This window comes from Amblyomma mixtum, chromosome 7, assembly GCF_055824585.1.
Source record: "Amblyomma mixtum isolate Tamu chromosome 7, ASM5582458v1, whole genome shotgun sequence".
NCBI classification, from domain to species: Eukaryota; Metazoa; Arthropoda; class Arachnida; order Ixodida; family Ixodidae; genus Amblyomma; species Amblyomma mixtum.
Genome location: NC_143018.1, coordinates 45245689 through 45264519, shown reverse-complemented (window position 1 = coordinate 45264519; position 18831 = coordinate 45245689). Strand labels below are relative to the sequence as shown.

General features: G+C 45.0%; 1 protein-coding gene and 1 long non-coding RNA gene across 9 annotated transcripts in view; one reads left to right on the top strand and one right to left on the bottom strand.

The window, feature by feature from the left end:
• Positions 1-6706, bottom strand: part of axo (axotactin) — a 145772-nt gene extending 139066 nt beyond the window's left edge. For 4 of the 7 annotated variants that reach the window (XM_089552418.1, XM_089552422.1, XM_089552421.1 and 1 more), the window contains exon 1: positions 6084-6705. The gene's annotated coding sequence lies outside the window, so the exon portion shown is untranslated. Of the gene's footprint in view, positions 1-6083 lie in introns of all 7 variants that reach the window. The other 3 variants (XM_089552424.1, XM_089552420.1, XM_089552425.1) reach the window with 1 other exon arrangement.
• LOC149335883 (uncharacterized) overlaps positions 1-18831 on the top strand; it is a 41157-nt gene that overhangs the window by 19300 nt on the left and 3026 nt on the right. Inside the window, exons 2-3 of one of the 2 annotated variants that reach the window (XR_016284119.1) lie at positions 17306-17415; positions 17490-17546. This is a non-coding gene — a long non-coding RNA (uncharacterized LOC149335883). Of the gene's footprint in view, positions 1-17305; positions 17416-17489; positions 18458-18831 lie in introns of those variants that run through there. The other variant, XR_016284118.1, reaches the window with a different exon arrangement.

The following is an 18831-nucleotide window of genomic DNA, read 5'->3' as shown; positions in this document are numbered from 1 at the left end:
GAAATCAAACTGTCTTGTTTTGGTAAAACGAAAAAAACAAACAAAAAACACTTTTGTATACGACGCAAAGGAAGTTCGGGTTTCCGCGTGATAGCTCAAAAATAAAAAAAAGCGTTTATTAATTTTGCTTTTGCGCTGCCTGCTTACCGTCTTCTTCAGAAAAAAGTCACCCGTATGCCTTACGACGTTAAGACAAAGGTACAGTTTTTTCGCGGTGGCATTTTCATAAGCTTTTGAAAACGGGCACAATTTTAAAGAAACGGAATACATTCTGTTGTCACTCGGGTCCTGCGTATAATAAGCTATAACAGGAATAGCTTTTTGACGGTGCACAGATGTTACCTTGCAGGTCAGGTCTCCCGGAGCCGTAGTCAACGACCTGTGCTCCCTCGACCGGTCGTTAACTACTCTTGGCGGGGCACTTACTTGTTTAGTTACACGCGGAACCACGCGTCGGCTGACAGATAGAAAGAACCGCTCGGCTAAACGCTCAGATACTCCGCCTTGCCGTTCTCAGCCACTTGTATGGATGCGGAAGACGTTCCCACGGCCCGGGTGAGGTATACGCATGCAAATTAGGAGCATTAACTATCCGCATTGTGGCCTAGACAGAGGAAGAACGCGGGCGCAGTACATAATAAAGGTAGAGTGCTGTGCTTAGAGCATCATAATTTCTTTCTTGTGGTTAAGGCACGTTGAGCACCGTTCGGGTCGTGTGATCTATCAGATTACTGTTAGTAATGAATTTCCTTCCAGTCTATTTTAGTCTGACTGGTTTGAGCGCTCAATTTATTTTTCGATATTTATTCCAGGCATCCTAATGGCCTTTGCTCGTCCTCATAGCCCGAGTCGCTTTAGAACGTCAAACCCCAATAAACCAATAAACCTAATGGCCCTTGCGGGCATTACAATGGAGGGACTGATCAAGGAAGAATGCTACAAATTCTAAATGACACAAGAAGAGTTAAACGTAGGTGGAATGGGTAAAAACCCATTTTAAATTCAGCTAGACCGACTCCCTAACGAAAAGAAGAAAATACAATGACGTGAGGACTCCGGACATAACTGCTAAGGTTATCTTTAGTGTACTTGCATAACAATTTATATTTTCAGATATAATGCCGCCACGGTGGCTCAGTGGTTATGGTGCTCGGCTGCTGATCCGAAATATGCGGGTTCGATCCCGGCCGCGGCTGTCGATGCTGGAGGCCCGTGTACTGTGCGACATCAGTGCAAGCTAGAGAGTCCCAGGTGGCCGAAATTATAGAGCATTCCACAACGGCATCCCTAATAGCACGAGTTCCTTTAAGACGTTAAACCCTGTAAACCAAACCATATTATGGTGATCAAATGGCAAAAGATATGACGAGATGCTTCTTACATCTTGTCCGGCCTGGACAGTTATGCTTAGAAGAGCGCATTGACGGGCTAGTTGGTTCTTTTGCATGGTTAGGTAAAAGCGCAGGGGCCAGACACAAGGAACATTCAGGCGCCCGTGTGCGTCTTTCAATGTTCCTTGTGTCTCGTCCCTGAGCTGTTCCCTAACCATGCCATAGTTATATTTACTGAGTTTTTCAGTGTAAAGAAGCCACTAATCAAATGTGAGCTGCTGGCGCGGAGTAGGAGCTGCTGAAAAAAAAATTAATACGGGCTTAACGTAGTTAAACCTAGTAGACCTGCGAAAGCAGGTGTTCATTCTTCAATTGGAGGGGGCACTTAAACTTCGCCTTAGGGGTGTGGCATGATACCTTTAGTGGGTTAATGCCCATGTATGCTGAATTGGTGATTCCTACTTAAGATTCATAGATGGCGGCGAGTCTTCATGTACCACTACCAGCGCAGCGGTTAAGCGATGCACCACTGCACTGGCAGGTGGCTGTTTCTATTCCAGCCACCTGTCGAGATTTTGCGACCCATGTTGCTCTTCCCCAGCAACCTGTCGCGCAGATGGCACGCCGCTCGTCCGAACTTACCCGAGCTTACCCGAGTAACTCGTGTAAGCTCGGGTAGTAACTCGGGTTGCTAGGTAACGGCACAAGATGGTCGTTTGGTAGCCGCACCGCCACGAGCATACGCGACGAGCCGAGCTGGGCTCCAGCAGTGTTGATTTCGCAAAAAAAAAAAAAAAGATGGAGTGTACCGGTCAGTTCCCGTGTGCCGTGCGGATATACTCAGGATGGATGGATGGATGGATGGATGGATGGATAGGAGCGCCCCCTTTGAAACGGGGCGGTGGCAACCGCCACCATGCTCAGCTTTTCTTTATTTATTTTATTTTTTTTTCACTGTGTTGGCAATTCTCATTAAGATTCTCCATCACCTTTGCCTACGGTTTTCTACAATTCTAACCTTATGCCACATCTCTGCTTTTCAGCCACCAATCCTCCAATCGCTTTTTGCTCACTTCCACTGCAGATCTATTTACATGACCATTGTTATCTTTAAACCCTAGGGCCTCAGGAAGAGTGACTGTGCCTGCATCGGCGTCCGGATGGATACCATCACATTTGATTATGAGGTGTTCAATTGTTTCCACAGATCTACCACACACTGCACATGTGTCAGGAGTCATTTACAAGAAGCGCCTCCTATGATTTCCTTCGCTGCCCTTGGGCGAAGAATGCGCCGATGAACGGAGCAAGAACGGCGCTCGTTATCGGCGTATCCTCTTCGCCAAAATCCATCGGAAAGGATCGATGTCGGACAGCTAGCTACGCATTGTTCCTCGCTGCGAGGAGGCCCCCGAGAACCCGTTAAGACATTGTTCTTAGCTCAGCGCTGCCGTCCAAAAAATCTCCGCTGCTCTCGCCGGCTCAAGTGGCACTGTCTCGCGTCGCACGAAGATAGCGAGGGTGATAAAAGAAGCCTATAAGAGCGGTTCGTGCCGTCTCCCCTGCGCGCGCCACGATGGGCCGACTAGAGAAGTGACACAGTTCACGCTAGGATAAAAAAAAAATCGCGAAGCCGTGAATCTCACATGTGACAATTGTATATCTGTTGTCTACGACCTTGACTTATTGGCAGGGTCATGATTTGTATACGGCTAGGTTTTTTTACCAACATTTCACTGATACCTGGCAACCATGAACATTCAACAAGGGTCGCTGAAACATGTTTGAGTAACCTGCACGCATTGTTTTATGGTCTGCATCACATCCTTCTCACAGTACAAAACACAGTTTTGAAATAACTAGATAGTAGTGTTCTAAGTGTGATGAACGACGTATGAATAAATGCGACCCAGTTCAGAGTTACACAACCATTCTTTTAGGCAAATGTGGCGTGACGTGTGTATACCTAAAGGGAGAGCGGAAGGATACATGGTACAGAAAGTGGGGTACAACTGTATCCGCATGAAAAGGAGTGCCCTCAGAAAGCCGAGGCATTCAGCAATTGTAACGGCGCAGTTTATGGGTGTACTAGGGCAGTGTGTATTACTGACATATCATTCAACATTCAAGGAAATATACAAAGCGAATACTATACATCACGTGCCATGCATAAGCTACGGGAAAATCCTTTACAAAATGTAATGCAAGTTCTCATAGCCAGCCGAAACCTTTCGTGGTTGCAAAAATGAGCATAGGCAGTGCAAGATCGGAGCCACAAAATAACAGGCACGAAATGTACTTTGCAAGCAAATTAAAACTTAGCTGATGTTTGGACACGACGCCTGTAATCTTTTCAAAAACGCTTTCTGCGAGGTATTTCGGTTAAATAATTACTGTATAGAAAAGCCCAATATCGCGTTGCTCATTGTTAAAATTAGGCTGCCACGACCATGATGATACGAAATCGGCAATAAAGGCGAACTTGAGCAGGTCAAGTGCTAACTATATTGCGGCAATCTTTGGCCCATCAATACGTGCTGCGTCCGCAGACAGAGTGTGATTGTCAATTTGTTCCCACTTTCAAATTTTGAGGTTTTTGAGATTCCCTAAAATATTTGGTGCAGATATTTGCAAAGGCAAAAAAAAACAAGAATTTATGTTTGTGTATGAGAGTTCCCTGCAGTTGTCCCTGTAGTTTTGAGCACCTGACAACTGTTAAGCGCTCTCACACGCAGTGAGCACAAATAAAATATGAACATATTCAGCTGTCTATGGCATGTCCGATGTGGTGTTCGGTTAACAATGTCGCTGTTTGAGCCAACTCATTGTTTACAAGTCCCAGGAGTGCACTAATTATTAAGATAGCTAATGCGAACATGATTTTAAATCCCTCGGTGCTTTAAGTTTGGGAACCACCGAAACTAAACTTCGAAAAATTCTGTGAGCCCTAGAATGTCTCATGTCAAAAGATCTACAGCCTTTTGGTGCTCTAGTTAGTGCTTCCAAACGCTGTGAATAGTGGTTAAGTGTCTTGTAAGGACACAGTGGACTTGCTGCATATTCCACTGCATACAGTACATGTCTGTATGCGAGTAGGTACGCAGATGTACAGCCTACATACCATAGTAGAAGATCACAATTCCTGACAGAACGGTGCACGCAACGAATTAAACTACGTTTTCCCGGCGAAGTCGGTCCATTCTTTTATTTCAGCAAGTTTTTCTTTTAAGCGGCGTGGGTATGCCTTCACAGTGTGTCGGCCGAGAAGCCGCGTTCCCTCCGCCCAGCGTTGTCTGGATGCTTCCTTACTTTGCCTCAGAAGTACGCCCAGGGAATACAAGCGGCTCGCCCAACCGGTCGGGTTGGTGCATCGCAAAAAGAAGAGGAAATGAAAGGAATGTGGCAGAAGAGAAAGCTCAAACAGCGTGCGTGTGTAGCAGAGGCGCCTCCCGACAAAGGCGTCAACAGTACGGAGCAAGAAATAAAAATGAAAGTGTACGACGCGCAGTCGCTTCTGCGTTGTTTCAATATATACAGAGCGTCTGGTGGTATTTAATACATTGTTCTTTTTTCCGCAAAATCAAATACGTCACCACTTTTGAAGCTGGGTTATGACTTCATATGTGTGAATCTAACTGGCTAGCTAACGTGCTCTAGCTCACTTGCAATTTATATTCTCATTTATAGTGTGTTGAATAAAATTAAACACTCTGTAGTATGTGGCTAGTGCAGAAAGCGATGTGGGAGAGACGAGAAGAGAAAGAATGAAGGGACATAACAATGCGAAGTTGTGTCTGTTGCTACATGCTTCTGGTCTTCATAAATTTGTCTATTTTTATTTAGATGTGTGCTGAGGAGATGATTGCGAATATTTTGCGTTGTCCTCATAATTCCGCCTGTCTTTGTACTTTGTGTTTTTTTTTAAAGCAGTGATCTTTACCGCCTGCATTAACATACCGGGTGGAAATTCAAGTTGTGCCCACTTTTAATGCGAAATTCAGAAGGGTGAAAGATTAACAAAATGGATCAACTTTAGAACTAAATCAGGTGATGTTTTGCCTCCGGTTTGGAGTCATATTCTCCCTTCGATTCGTCACGGCTCCGAGACGACGTTCGCCATGAGTTTGCCGAGGACGGGAGTTAAAATCATTTGATGCTTTAAAGAATTAAACAAAGGATAAATTCGAGCGGTTACGCTGAAGATGTATGAGGCATATTTGGAATTCCGCACATCACCCCACGGAAATTTCTTTCAGTAAACCTTGTGCTTCTGCATTGTGAATTTTCAACGGTTGTTTGGCCCATCGCAGTGGATCAGGGGCTTTGGCGCTCGGCTACAGAGCGGAAAGTCATGTGACCGAACCCCGACCTCGGAGGACGCATTTACAATGGGAGAGAAATGCGAGAACTTCCGTGTGCTGTGCGATGTCAGCGTGTGCTCTCGTTTTTAGTTCGTTTTGATCTATTGCTTTATGGTACGGGTAGTAAGAGACGCGTAACAGGTTTTTCTGTTGCGGTGAAGTCAAACCACGGCTGTACGTGAACAAAATCACTTAAATGCTGTCATCTAAGTCACCATCGCGTGAACTGGTTGACAACAGTAGTCCCTGAACAAGGTGCGCTAATTCGTTATCCCAGACTTCGCCAAGATAAAAAATAAAGGGAAAAAAAAACACTCACCTCCAGCGCGACACACGGTTAGCTTTTAAAAGATTATGGATCGTTGATGCAACAATTAGAAGTGGCGCTCACCTTCTAGATCATCCACTGGGCCGGACTCGTTGATGGCAGCCCCGTAACGGTTGTTCGACGAGTGGGAGAAGGGGGGGGGGGGGGGGGGGGGGGGGGCGAAAAAAACTAAAATCAAGGGGAATCCGCACAGAAAACGCAGAGCGGGCGTTCAAAAAAAAAAAAAAGAAAACGTCGAAAACAAATAGATGAAACAGGTATCCGCTCGCGCCGAGGAGGTAGCTCGGAGTGAGTAGCCGCCGCTCCTCAGATGTGTGTGCCGGTCCCGTGAGAGTGTGTTGCGCGGAAGCCGACGACGAGGTCTCAGAAAAGTTCCGGCGAAGGCGAGCTGCGGACGGCGACAGAGGTGACACAGAGAGCCGCTAGCGACGCGAACACAGCAGCCGTTATCAAGACGCGCGATGCGTATCCGGTGTGCGCGCGGGAACTCCAATAAGAGCTTTTTCTCCTTTTTACGCGCCCGTTATGCCCGTCTTCGCGCCTCCGCCGCGGTGGCGGACACTGCTACACAAACCCGCGTGGAGCCCCTCTTCTACGCGGCTCCCACCACACGACCCTCGCTCGCCGAAGCGGAGAACATCTGTCGGTGCCGGAGAAAAATTCGCGCCGTGTTGCGAAGGGGACGCGGACGCCACGTGATAGCCGGCGAACCGGCTGCCGAGCCGACACGAGCGGTGCCTAAAAACACAAAAAAGAAACTCGCCGACGAAAGGCGCGCGCGCGCAAGATGATTGCGAAAGTGTTTCATAGATGGCGCCACCGCAACTAAAGCGGGAAATGCGTAGAACGAAAATTTCCGAGTGAGAAGAGCAGTGTGAATCTTTTATAGCGCAAAACTTCGACGCATCGGCTCACAATTTTGTATACCAGTATGGTTTTGTTTTACCTCGCGTTTCATTTTCTGTAAAAGTCTTCAACGAGCAAATTGTCATAACGGTGATTGCACGTAGGCTTCTTTTAATTGTGCGCAAAGGTGAAAGGTATTCCTACCCGCAAAAGTTCTCAGGACACGAAAGACACAAAAAGAATTGCACGAGGCACGACCGACATTGAGTTCACTGCAATGTATTGTGCAGTCCGTGAATGCAAGTGCAAAGCACAACTCAGGAGTTTGTGGTTGCATTCTAGGACTGCCATGATGTCAACGTTTCTCGTGGCTAGCTCTATTCTGACAACTTCTGCTGGTAAATGAATGTATTTTAACGTACTGTATTGTATTTATTTCCATTCAGAAGAATGGTGGAAGTAGTGGTAAAAGCTGCATAGAGCTGCTTGAAAGCCCTCAACGCTAGCACAATGGCAACAGGGCAGAGCACACATGTATACATACACTTATGTATAGGTAGCAGTGAACATAAGTAAATCAATCAGCCAATAAAACCTTGTAGTAAAGAAAATCCATTGAAAAGTTTGCTTCGATTTCACACATGTGCGAACTTACTATTAAAGAAGTTCCGGTGTACACAGAAATCATGTGCATATAGAAGAATATACATATCCGGAGGACAAAGCCAAAGAAAACACACAGCAAGGAATCTAATTCAAAGAAAATACGTCAGTTGAGTGCAAGATTTTAGGTGTTTTTTTTTAAGGAAAACAAGTGTAAGGATAGTAGCATTTATGCCTTGTGCGAGGTATGAGTTCTCCACCCGCGAAGTTCGGCTTCTAGCCTACAAATCAATTGTCCACCCGATATTTCATTATGCAGTCGTAATTTGGCATCCGTTCACGAAAACAAATATTGATAAAGTTGAAAAAATACAAATAAGAGCCGTCCGTTTTGTTTACAACAGTTATGGACGTACATCAGTGACTAACCTGTTGCAGAAGGCTGGCTTGACGCCATTAACCGAAATTGATCGCGTCTCTCGTCTCAAATTTTTGTACCAACATGTAAACGGTCATTTCAAGATTAACCTTGGCGAAATATTTTTTTCTTCAGGTTACAGCACTAGGCAGCGCCGCAATCTGACAATAACCGCTTTTAGCCCTCGTAACAATTGCTTCAAATATTATTTTTTCCCAAGAACAGTAACGGACTGGAATCGGCTTACCAACTACGGAATTGTACATCAATCTCTGGCATCATTTACTAGAAGTCTAAGTTTTCCCTAATTTCTGATTTGTTGTTGCATTTCGTTGTAGTACTTGCTCATCATGTTTAAATATTTTTGTTACAGACTGGTTGTAATAGTTGCACTACGTATTATTTTCTTTGTTTACAGCCGATGAGCTGTTGTATAATACTGTTTCTTCTTTGTCTGATCTTTTTTTTTTCCCTGCACTTTCGAGATCTGGGCTCCGTATTATTTTCTGTTTATTGCCGATGAGAGGTTGCTCATTGTTGTGACTTTTATCTCTGAGCTTTTTTCCTGAGTCTTTGACACTTGTACTTGTAACTTTCCCTTTTTTGTATTCATATGCCCACCCTGCTCAAATCCCTTGTGGAATTGCAGTATTCATAAATAAAATAAATAAATAAAGGGTGGTTCGGCGTCACATTGAAATAAATGTATCTACATTACCTGCACATTAGTGAGTGGCACCATCCGAGGTCCTGGAAGAATTGAACCGCGAAACTCCAGGGTGGCAGCGGAACGTGTTGCTTTTCGACTATTTGAGACATCTCGACCTGTGCTGGAACAAGAGGTGAATGAATGTGACCACCATGCTGTTTTAGCTGTTATAAAAAATATACTCCGCCACCACTGTCTCAGTGTTGACTTAAGAGTGTTAACTACGGGAGCTTCAAGTGTTTATATCGCTGTTTTCAGCAAACGTGGCGAAACCCAAATCCAAATACCCGCGGATCCCTTCTGACACACAAGCAGCGCCATCTATCCCATACATTCTGCACTATTATTGCGATTTACAGCCACCTTATGTATATCCGGTATATTTCCTCGTTGTTATAGCAGTTAATAAATTTTATAAACGTGTGCATAACAATACGAAGAATCGTTTGACATCATCCACGATTTGAAGGCAGATAGGTCACCGTTGCGAATACCACACATATTTGGGGCTTCATCTAAATTAGTAATTTTACCCTCAGGAACATGGACACCACTTGGAACATTGTGCATCAAACGGGTGGCCCCCCAATTTTTTTCAAATGGTGGTCCCGGTGGGGGGAGGGGGGGGGGATGGAGGAATGTCCCACATCGATGGCCGCTACACTGGCACATATATAACGGATGGAAAGTATAGGTATCAACTGAGGCGCTACGCGCCCGCTGTTGCTATGTGGTATAGTGTTGTCACGTGGTTGCTGTTTTATAGCGATAGCTTCACTCCTGTAGCTACGCCAGCCGCTTCGCCTCTTCAGCATGGTCGCACTTTCGCCGTGGTTGCACCTCTCCCACTCTCTCACCTGTTGTGTGGGCAAACTAATGGAGACGATGGTGCGGGATCGGTTATCTGCATATCTTGAACACAAACAAGTCTGTGCGAGCACCATGTTCGGATTCCGCCCACACAGATCTGCACAGGGTGTCCTCCCGCAACTTAATCGGGAAGTCCTTTACCCCCTCGAATGGCCCCATAATGGCCGGGTAGTACTCGCCTTGGATCTTAAAGAGGCATTTGACAATGCAACACACGAGATCATACTCACCAACCTAAGCAAGACCGACTGTGGCCTCAGCACATTACGATACATATGCCAATTTTTAATGGATCGTCAATCCTACATACACATCCAAGATAGAGAACATGGTCCTTACCTGCTCGGCACGTGGGGAAACCCCCAAGTTGCGGTACTTTCGCCGCTGCTCTTCAATCTGGCCGTGATGCACCTGCCGGCACAGCTGGATGGTGTCGCCGGCGTGCAGCACGCCCTGTACGCCAATGACATCACCCTGTGGGCCACGTTGGGCAGCTGCCCAACGTGGCTGTATTAAGTTGGTTGTATTAACTCTATGTTTCAACCGCGCCCTAAGGGAAGGGAGGAAGGACGGAGTTAAAGAAGAGGTGCCAGAGCAGAGGGCTCCGGAATAATTTCCACTACCTCCACATCGCACAGCACACGGGCGCCTTCTGCATTTCGCCTCCATCAAAACGCGGCCGCTGCGTACAGGTTCGAGCCTGAAGGCGAAAGACCTAAGACATACGTGTGCTGAGTGATGTCAGTACATGTTCACTATAGTACATGTTAAAGACACCAGGTGGTAGAAATTATTCTGGACCTGAATATAAAAATAAAAACCTGATAATGAAAAATGTGTCTAGGTTTTAATGGGTCAGCAAATAGAACTATGTCAGTTTTAACAGCGATGCTGTTTAAGCCGAAGGTTGTTCCGTTAGTCGTGCGCAGTGGTGGCTGAGTTCGTGGTAATGAGGTCACCCACGGGAGTGTGACGCCCCCTGTCGGAGCGGACGACAACTATTGTATTAGTTGTCCGCTCCGACTGGGGGCGTCAGGCGTCCGTGGGTGGTAGTGTTAGGAACACTAGTTGGTGGTACTGAAATAAACACTGGTACATACTGATGTGTGTTCGTTGATCTTGAGGGGGGGGGGAGGTACTATACACGACAACAGATATAAATGACAAGTATAGTCACGGTTAACTCAGTCGAACCAAACTCAAATAGCATCGCTGTGTCATCAGTCTTACACGAGGGTGTAATCTGCCCTACAATTTTTTTTACAGGTTTAACGTTCCAAAGCGACTAAAGCTTTGAGGCACATCGCAGTGCAGGGCTCCGGATAATTTCGACTTCCTGGAGTTATCTAACGTGCACTGACGTTTCACAGTACGCGGGTCTCCAGCTATTGGCCTTCATTCGAAATGCGACCGCAGTGGGCGGGATCTAACCCGCAACCTTCGTGTACTGTGCGATGTCAGCGCTCGTCAAAGAACCCCAGGTGGCCGAAATTATCTGTAGCGCTCCACTACGGCGTCCCTTATAACCAAATGTGAAGCGCAAGAGGCGCCCGTGTGCTGCGCGATGTCAGTGCACGTTAAAGATCCCCAGGTGGTCGAAATTATTCCGGAGACCTTCACTACGGCACATCTTTCTCTCTTTCTTCTTTCACTCCCACCTTCCTCCCTTCCCTTACGGCGTGGTTCAGGTGTCCGCCGAGATATGTGAGACAGATACTGCTCCATTTCCTTTCCTCAAAAACCAATTTCCCAATTTACCTATTTCGTTTCATTTTACACGGTTTAACGACCCAAAGCGACTCAGGCTATAAGGGACCTTGTAATTGAGAGCTCCGGGTAATTTCGACCAGCCCACTGTACACGGGCCTCTAGCATCTCACCTGCATCGAAATGCGACCACCGCGGCAGGGACCGAACCCACGTCTTTCGAGTCAGCAACCGAGCATCACAACCACTGAACCACCGCGTCGGCACCATAATCCTATTTTCTTTCCAATGCATATTGACAGTTTAGAACAAAACACGTAACGAATACATAGCAATGGATCTCATGGTACAAGTCGGGGACCTCCCATTCTGGTATGAGAAAACTTTTATGAGTAACTGATCAGTGGATTTAATATAGGAAACAAAGACAAACAAGATGAACGATGTAAAGAGCAAGAAAAAACAGCTCAAAATACAATACAAAGCAACACACAAATGACATAAGTGTAAAGAATGAAATGCCGCTGGCATTAAGCAGATAGAAAAGCAATAGACTACCGAACACGATATTGCAAAAGGCAGCGAAAACATCATAGTGTCGAATGCCATGGCAGACTGCACAGTAGATAAACAGCAACTGTGGATTATATTAAGAAAGTACAGCTTTAACTCAGCGCTTCGTCGTCCGCCTGACGGCCGAGGCTGAAGACCTCTTCTCCTAGACGGGGTCGGATGTCCTCCGGCCGCGGTGCGACAGACTGCCTCCCCGGACGCTTTCGTGCGGACCCGGAGGTGGCTGCCGCGCCATATTCGACGGAAATAAATGTTCTTCCTCCTCCTCCTCCTCCTTTTTAAAAAATTCAGGGGGGCACTTTGTTGACCTAAAGTGCGGTGAGGCGAAAGCCTTAAGCGCAGTGTTGCTGCTTGTCTCACTGATGTGTTGTTAAGATATTAAGCTTCACCACTAAGAGCGAAACGCGACAGCGTCTTGCAACGCTGCCAGGGAGTCCACAGAACGGCATCGCCCGTTCGGTTCTAAGCCTTGCTCTTCGGTAAATTGGTTTTTGAGGAAAGGAAATGTATCTGTCTCGCATACCTCGGTGGACACCTGAACCTCGCCGTAACGGGAAGGGAGGAAGATGGGAGTGAACGAAGACACCGTATTCACTAGACGCGCCTTTGTTCATCCCAAACCATCGAGCTGGCATGGCGGAGTGGCTAGCGTGCTCGTCTCGCACTCCGGAGACCGGGGTTCGAAACCCGAACTCGACCAATTTCGTACTCGGTTTTGTATATTACCTTATTAGTATTATTAACTTATTATTACCAATTAACTAAACTCATTCCCACTTACTTGAAGCATCACTATACGATCCCTTTAATTGGTTGCATGGTTACTAGCCAAGGTACAATTGGCCCCGTTTGAAATTCGCGCACTGTGACGTCATAACCATTTCGACCAATTGAAAAGCGTGACATTTCTGTCGACAACAACTGCTTACAACTATGAGGCATTAAAGGCTTCCGCCTTAATAATGAAAGGGTGTTGCTTGATTTGATATCGAAGTTTAAAGAATTCCAAAAATGATATGGCGGAAAATGGAGGAAAGGCATTGTTTAGCGTCTTTAATTCTCACCTTCGATACTAGGAAGTTGTGATGCAGTGAAAAATGTGTGGCGTTGGTGTTCTTGTAATCATAGGTGTTTGCGTCTTTCAGAAAGGCCGGTAGCGCTTGTGTACTGGCATCCCACCACGTAGGGCTCCTTGAAGAGACGTTTTGTAGCGAAAGCTACATTGGCCACGAACTGGCGATTTCGCTGTGGCGGTGCTCCGAGGAGACGGCACCTCGAGCCGTCGCCTAGCAACCGCCGCATCTGGCGGACGCCGCGCCATCTGACATGTCGACAGACCGCGCGCCACGCCGCGGAGCCGCAGCCGCCGTTTGGTATGACGTCACACAGCTTGCCTCGTCGTTGCGCTCGTCTCCGCTCGCTTCGTCAGCTGTGTCGCATACATGATAACATGTCGGAGGATTGAAAAGACTAACCTGGACTTGCAATCATGATTAACCAAGGCTAACCAAGCTACGCCATAGATTTCGCTACGTATATCCTGGCATAGCCGATCTAAGCCACTGCCACTTTTTATCTCGAGAGATTTCCAGTGCCGCACAAGCTACAAACCGGGCCTCTCTACTCCCAGGGCCACAATTTAGATGGTGTGGGTCTTCAATCCGCGTTCTTCGTTCAGTCCGTTCAGTTTTTTGCCGAGCATTGTTGGGCTTCCCAATAGCTGAAAATATTTTAGGCTTTGTGCAGAAAAGCGTCATTCGCATGGCCAACATTTTTCCACAAAAATTATTGGGTACTGGAAAACCGTAAGGTAATAACATAGATACGTTGAAGGTAACGATCAATTCTTCTGATATGCAGCAAAACCTTCCTTTTATATCGTTTCTGTCGCTCGCACCGAGCGGTTAAGACTACCATAGAAAACCAATGGGAACCGCTTTTGAGGACACCAGAAATGTTAATAGCAAAAAAATGCAGGCCTGCCGACGAGAGATATGCAGATATATTGATTGTTATAGCGAAATTCAGCTCGTATAAACTTTCTCTCCGGTTCAAAACTGTTTTTGTCCAGAATTGTTGGGCATATTCGTCCTTTTTACATTGCAATAACGTGTATCCGCAAATAGCAATTCCTTGCCGTCGCGCCTACCTGCTCGCAAGAATAGTTGCCATTTCGAAGAAGGGGCTATAAACTTTGGATACGACAGAAAAACAAAAAGGAAAAGAACTGGAAAAGCACTAAAAGAGAAGAGAACTGTTCAGTTCCGGAGTGGCCCTCTTTATCGGAGCTTGTGAGTTATCAGTTTTAGTTTTTTGTTGCTTCAAATTTCCTTAATTTGTTTATTTTTACTTCCCTTCTTCGCCTCCCCCTACTCTTCTTTTTCCTCGACCCGTTTCATCTACTTGCTCGTAAAATATAGAAGTTTATCAGTGCGACCCCGTGGCGAGGTGAGTTCGAGACCGCTGCCCTAAGTGCATAGGCCAACAATGCAATAAGCTGATAAGGGCGTGCACCTATGGGATAGAGGCCGGTAATTCTACATCTACAAGCGCCAAACTTTAATAGCACCTTTGGGAGATCCCCAGGAGGAACCCAGCTTTATGTCTTGCACACGGGCTTTAATTTTCCACTGTGGCCGAGCCGCGGTTAAATTTGCCATTTTATTGACGCAGCCGCTCGCGAAAGCAGACACCACGAAACTGCCCCGAGCAAGTGTTTTTCAAGCGAGGCAGCTGGGCACCATGCGATCCCTGCACGACTGCAGCTGTGTCATGCCGAAGTTGAAACTCAACTGAGTGAGCGTGAGGAGAACTGGGTAATTTAGGCGGATTAAAGTGTTCCCGCAAAAGCTGATGTTTCCTTTAGTAACCATTCGAACGAGGGACGCTGCGGTAAGGGCTTGTTTAAATGCGTTGCGGTGCTTCGCAGACGTTCTTCTTCAAACCGACAGAAAGCTTGGCCACAATTGGGACTTAGTAATGAGACATTTTGATTCTTTCTTTTTCCTACTTCTTTTGCCTTTTATTTTTTTTGTTTTCGAAGGTCGGTAGCTTTGCTTCTAGTGTCTGATGTTCGTTTTGCTTTGACGACGTCTATTCAGAGGATATGATGCTTCATGCTGCAGACAGTTTACAGAAAACGGCAATTTTACTTTGTCTCACAAATTCACTAAGCGTTTCTGTGGACTCTCTGACGCCGCTCAACTTCGCATCTCATATAACTTCCCCTCCAAACACTCTTACCCAAATTACAGGCCACTCCTCCTTCGCCCCCTACCCTCAGAGCATGGTTGAGGTGTCCACCGAGAAATCAAACAGTTACTGCGGCGTCTCCTACCTTCAATTTTCGAAAACTTGTTGCGAGCAGTTATGTAGAAATTATAAGTATAGGAGGCCAGAATTAGGATATACATCGTCCGCTAAGAGCTTGTATCAAGGACAATTCATTCACTCTCTGAGCCTATATCAGAGTCCGACGTTACTGGATTTATTTATTCTTCACATTGTTACTAGTGCACATCATCCATGAAATAACAGACTCCGCTATACAGACTCCAATTTCACTGCAGCAAAGGAAGTTTTCACTTATTTCGTGTTTTTTTACATCTCGCTATTCAATCATAGCCACGGTACTCTGTCATAATGAGATGGAGTTAATTGCAGAACACAACTGCCTCCATTAAAACCAAATTTCCTTTAAACTTGCTTTGCTTATGACTAATATTTACTACTTTCTTTTGGGTTTTTGTAGCCAAATGTTGAAGATAACTTGAATAGACTAAAATCCAGTCTGTTGGCATACGTTGCTTAAATTTTGTCGGCACGAAAAACGCAGAACATTATCCTGCGTATGTTTCCTTGTCTCAATGTTACTATAGTATTTTATTGCTCATAGTGTCTTTTTGCGGTATGTAACTCTACATGCCTTTTTTGCCTTTGCGTACTTATGTTTAACTGCCTTTTATTGTTGCGGTTTCCAAAACACCTTGCTTTTATACAGACTGTTTTATTTAAGACTCTTCACAATGTTTAAAAACAGGCTTTTTAAGTTAGAAGAGCGCTTTTTTCGGCAGAGCCTTGTTGACGCTGTAGTACATCAGAATACAGCTAGGATGGTGCTAACTAGCTGGCTGGTTAACTTATATTGAATATTAACATTTGAGTTATTACTTTTAAGCTTCTTAATTATTTAGGGACGTGTAGCTCACCGTAATTACCATCCGTATGAGTTTTTAGAATTTTGAAAACGCGGTTACCCTTGGCTCTGCGGACCAACAAATTTTGGATTTCAACGAATTACGCGCACTGGAGAGGTTGCTTTGCCTGCAAGCTTCTCGAAAGCGCATGTATTTTGATGTTATGTAGCAAATATTTGTTGGGCGACAGCGCTGAGGGTAACCACGTTTTAGAAAGTCTACAAACTGATATGGATATTAATTACGGTGGGCTACACGCCTCTGAATAATTGAGGAGTGTAACGGTTATAGTTCAGATGTTAACTAGTCAATACTAGTTAACCAGTCTGCTAGTTAGCACTTAGCTGTGTTCTGATGTACTACATCGCTGACAATGCTATGCCAAAAAAGCGCCCTTGTCGCTAAAAAAGCCTATTTTAAAAGCTTGTGCAAAGTCTTAGGAGAAACGCTCTGTGTGTGCTTAAATACCTAAAGGGGCGCAGACCTCGCCAAGCGAACTTGTTTTCAGAAAACGGTAGAAAGAGGAAAATTGAAGGCAGGGATGTTTACTGAAGTGTGTTCTGATAGAACAGTTTTCTGTTCTTTGTCTGCACCACCATTCTTACGCATTAATTTAACCTTACGCGATAATCTTACGCGATTAAATTACTCTTACGAAAAATTTAATTTAATTTGATTTGATTAGACTCGAAACGCAATGTACATTTTGCAGACTGGAGTGACTTTTACTGCAAATTGGAAGAGATCTGTCCATTGACGTTTGTGTAATTCGTTAACAACCATTTATCATCAGCGCTGTCCTTCATTTCCACGTTTGATTATCACTTCTAGCCACATATTGCATTCTACCACTGGAAAAAACGGTGTTTAGAAAAATAGATATTAAAGTAATGAAGTCAGGGACATATATAGTTAATGTGCACTTGACTCTCTCAGTTTGGAACACGAACAGGGTCTAACTTCTGAACGAATTAAGCGGAGCCCTTTTAACTTGACTGCTCTTGACGGTGCCACAGCCGTTAGTTCTACAGTAGTACAGACAAATACTATTTAAAAAAACAAAAATTTTGTCGTAATTTTGATACAGTTCTGCCGTTTTTTTTTTCGACTGTGTTCTGAGCACTAAATTTGCATCTCGCTGGCGCACAAATGTCAGCACACCCACAAAAAAGCAAGAGTAACAATTTTTACAAAAAACAACTGTGCGAACTTTTTCTCAACGTTTTCTCAACTTTTTTTACAGTCAACTGCAGCCGTTTTGACTGAAGATTTCACACATTCTTTTAGTCTTCACCATGCCATTCCTGTCGCTGGTCTCATGCCTGTCCCCTTACTATTATACCTCAACTTCTATGGCGTGCAGGCATCAAGCGGAGAACTTTGTCGGCCGTTGGTGATGTTGGTGGCGTTGGTAGCTTTGGAGGGCAACGTTCGGGCAGGCACGGTTACGCAGCCACTGCTGATAGATGACGAGTAAGTACACGATGTTGCGTATGAGACAAAACAATAAAGAAAGGGAGATCATAAATGTGTTTTGATAATCGCAGTTACATCGAAGACGCCTGGGAGCCGGCATCTGAAGAGAAGGTCAACCAAAGCGAATTGTACGATAAGTGAACAACTTTATTCCTTCTTTGTTCACGGACCCAGCGTAACTGAGGACGCACACTGAGATTTCTCGCTGTTGCTCCGCTTGAATGATATCGAAGAGCTGAAGAATTAGAAGGAAGTGCACTAAGAACAAGTAAAAAGTAGCGAAGGCATAGAAACGGATAGGAACCTCCCTTATCGCCGATCGTGGAACTTTTCACAGAGAGCCTAGCAAGGCGAGTTCAGGCAGGAGGCCCCTGTACGCCGAAGCAACAGTTTTAAATTTCTTACTGGTAATCAAACTTAGTTTTCTGTTCAGAAAAGAAGTTTATTTTGATGTTTAAGTCAATTCCTGGCTAAGAAGGACAAACATTTAATGAACACAAGGCCTCAGATATCACCAGGGTCTTCCCACCTTGTTGGACGCGCACGAAAGCGGAGACCTTGCGCATATAGTTGGCCTTTGTGTTTAAGAAGTGAGTAAAAAACTAAAGTTTTTGACTTTTCACAACGCTCTGGTTAGCTTCGTTAAATTTTGTTAAAACAATGTGTCTCCAAGAGAAATTATTCTTTTATGGAAGAACATCACATTGCTGCCCAACTATGCTCCCCGCGGAAGAATATACAGGAACATTAATTAGCACTAGGTGCCTAGGGCAAAAGGACAAACGAAGCAGTACAGGGGTATATGGCCTGGGCATCGTTCGATCGAAGCCGCGGGAACTCAGAGTAAAATATTACACGAAGAACGTCCGAGGAAATTGTACGATAACAGGTGGGCGGCTAAGATACTTAAATGCTTATACAGAAAGAGCGTTACTCACCATGGTGGAAACGAACTAGCAAAAAAAGAACCAGTAAATATACAGGAAACAAAGACGGAGAAATTAAGAACTTTAAATTACAGGTAAAAAGCGCAGAGGGTAAAAACTGGATTAATTCAATGGAAAAGAAGTAGAGTGTAGAACCATATCGAAATTGGAAAAAAGACAGATCAGAAAAGTATTGTTCTACGATAACTCAAGAACGCTCAAGAGGCAGTGCTCTACTCTTTAAAGCTAGATCAGAGTGTCTTAGAAAGTGAAGCTACAAAAAGAGATTTAACCAAGATAACACATGTGCATTGTGTGGTATATCTGCAGAAACAATTGTACATCTTATACTCGAATGTGATGGTATCCATCCGGATGTCTATGCAGGCACAGTCACTCTCCCTGAGGCCATTGAGTTCAGAGATAACAATGGCCATGTAAATAAATCTGCGGTGGAAGTTAACGAAAATCGATTGGAAGGATGGTG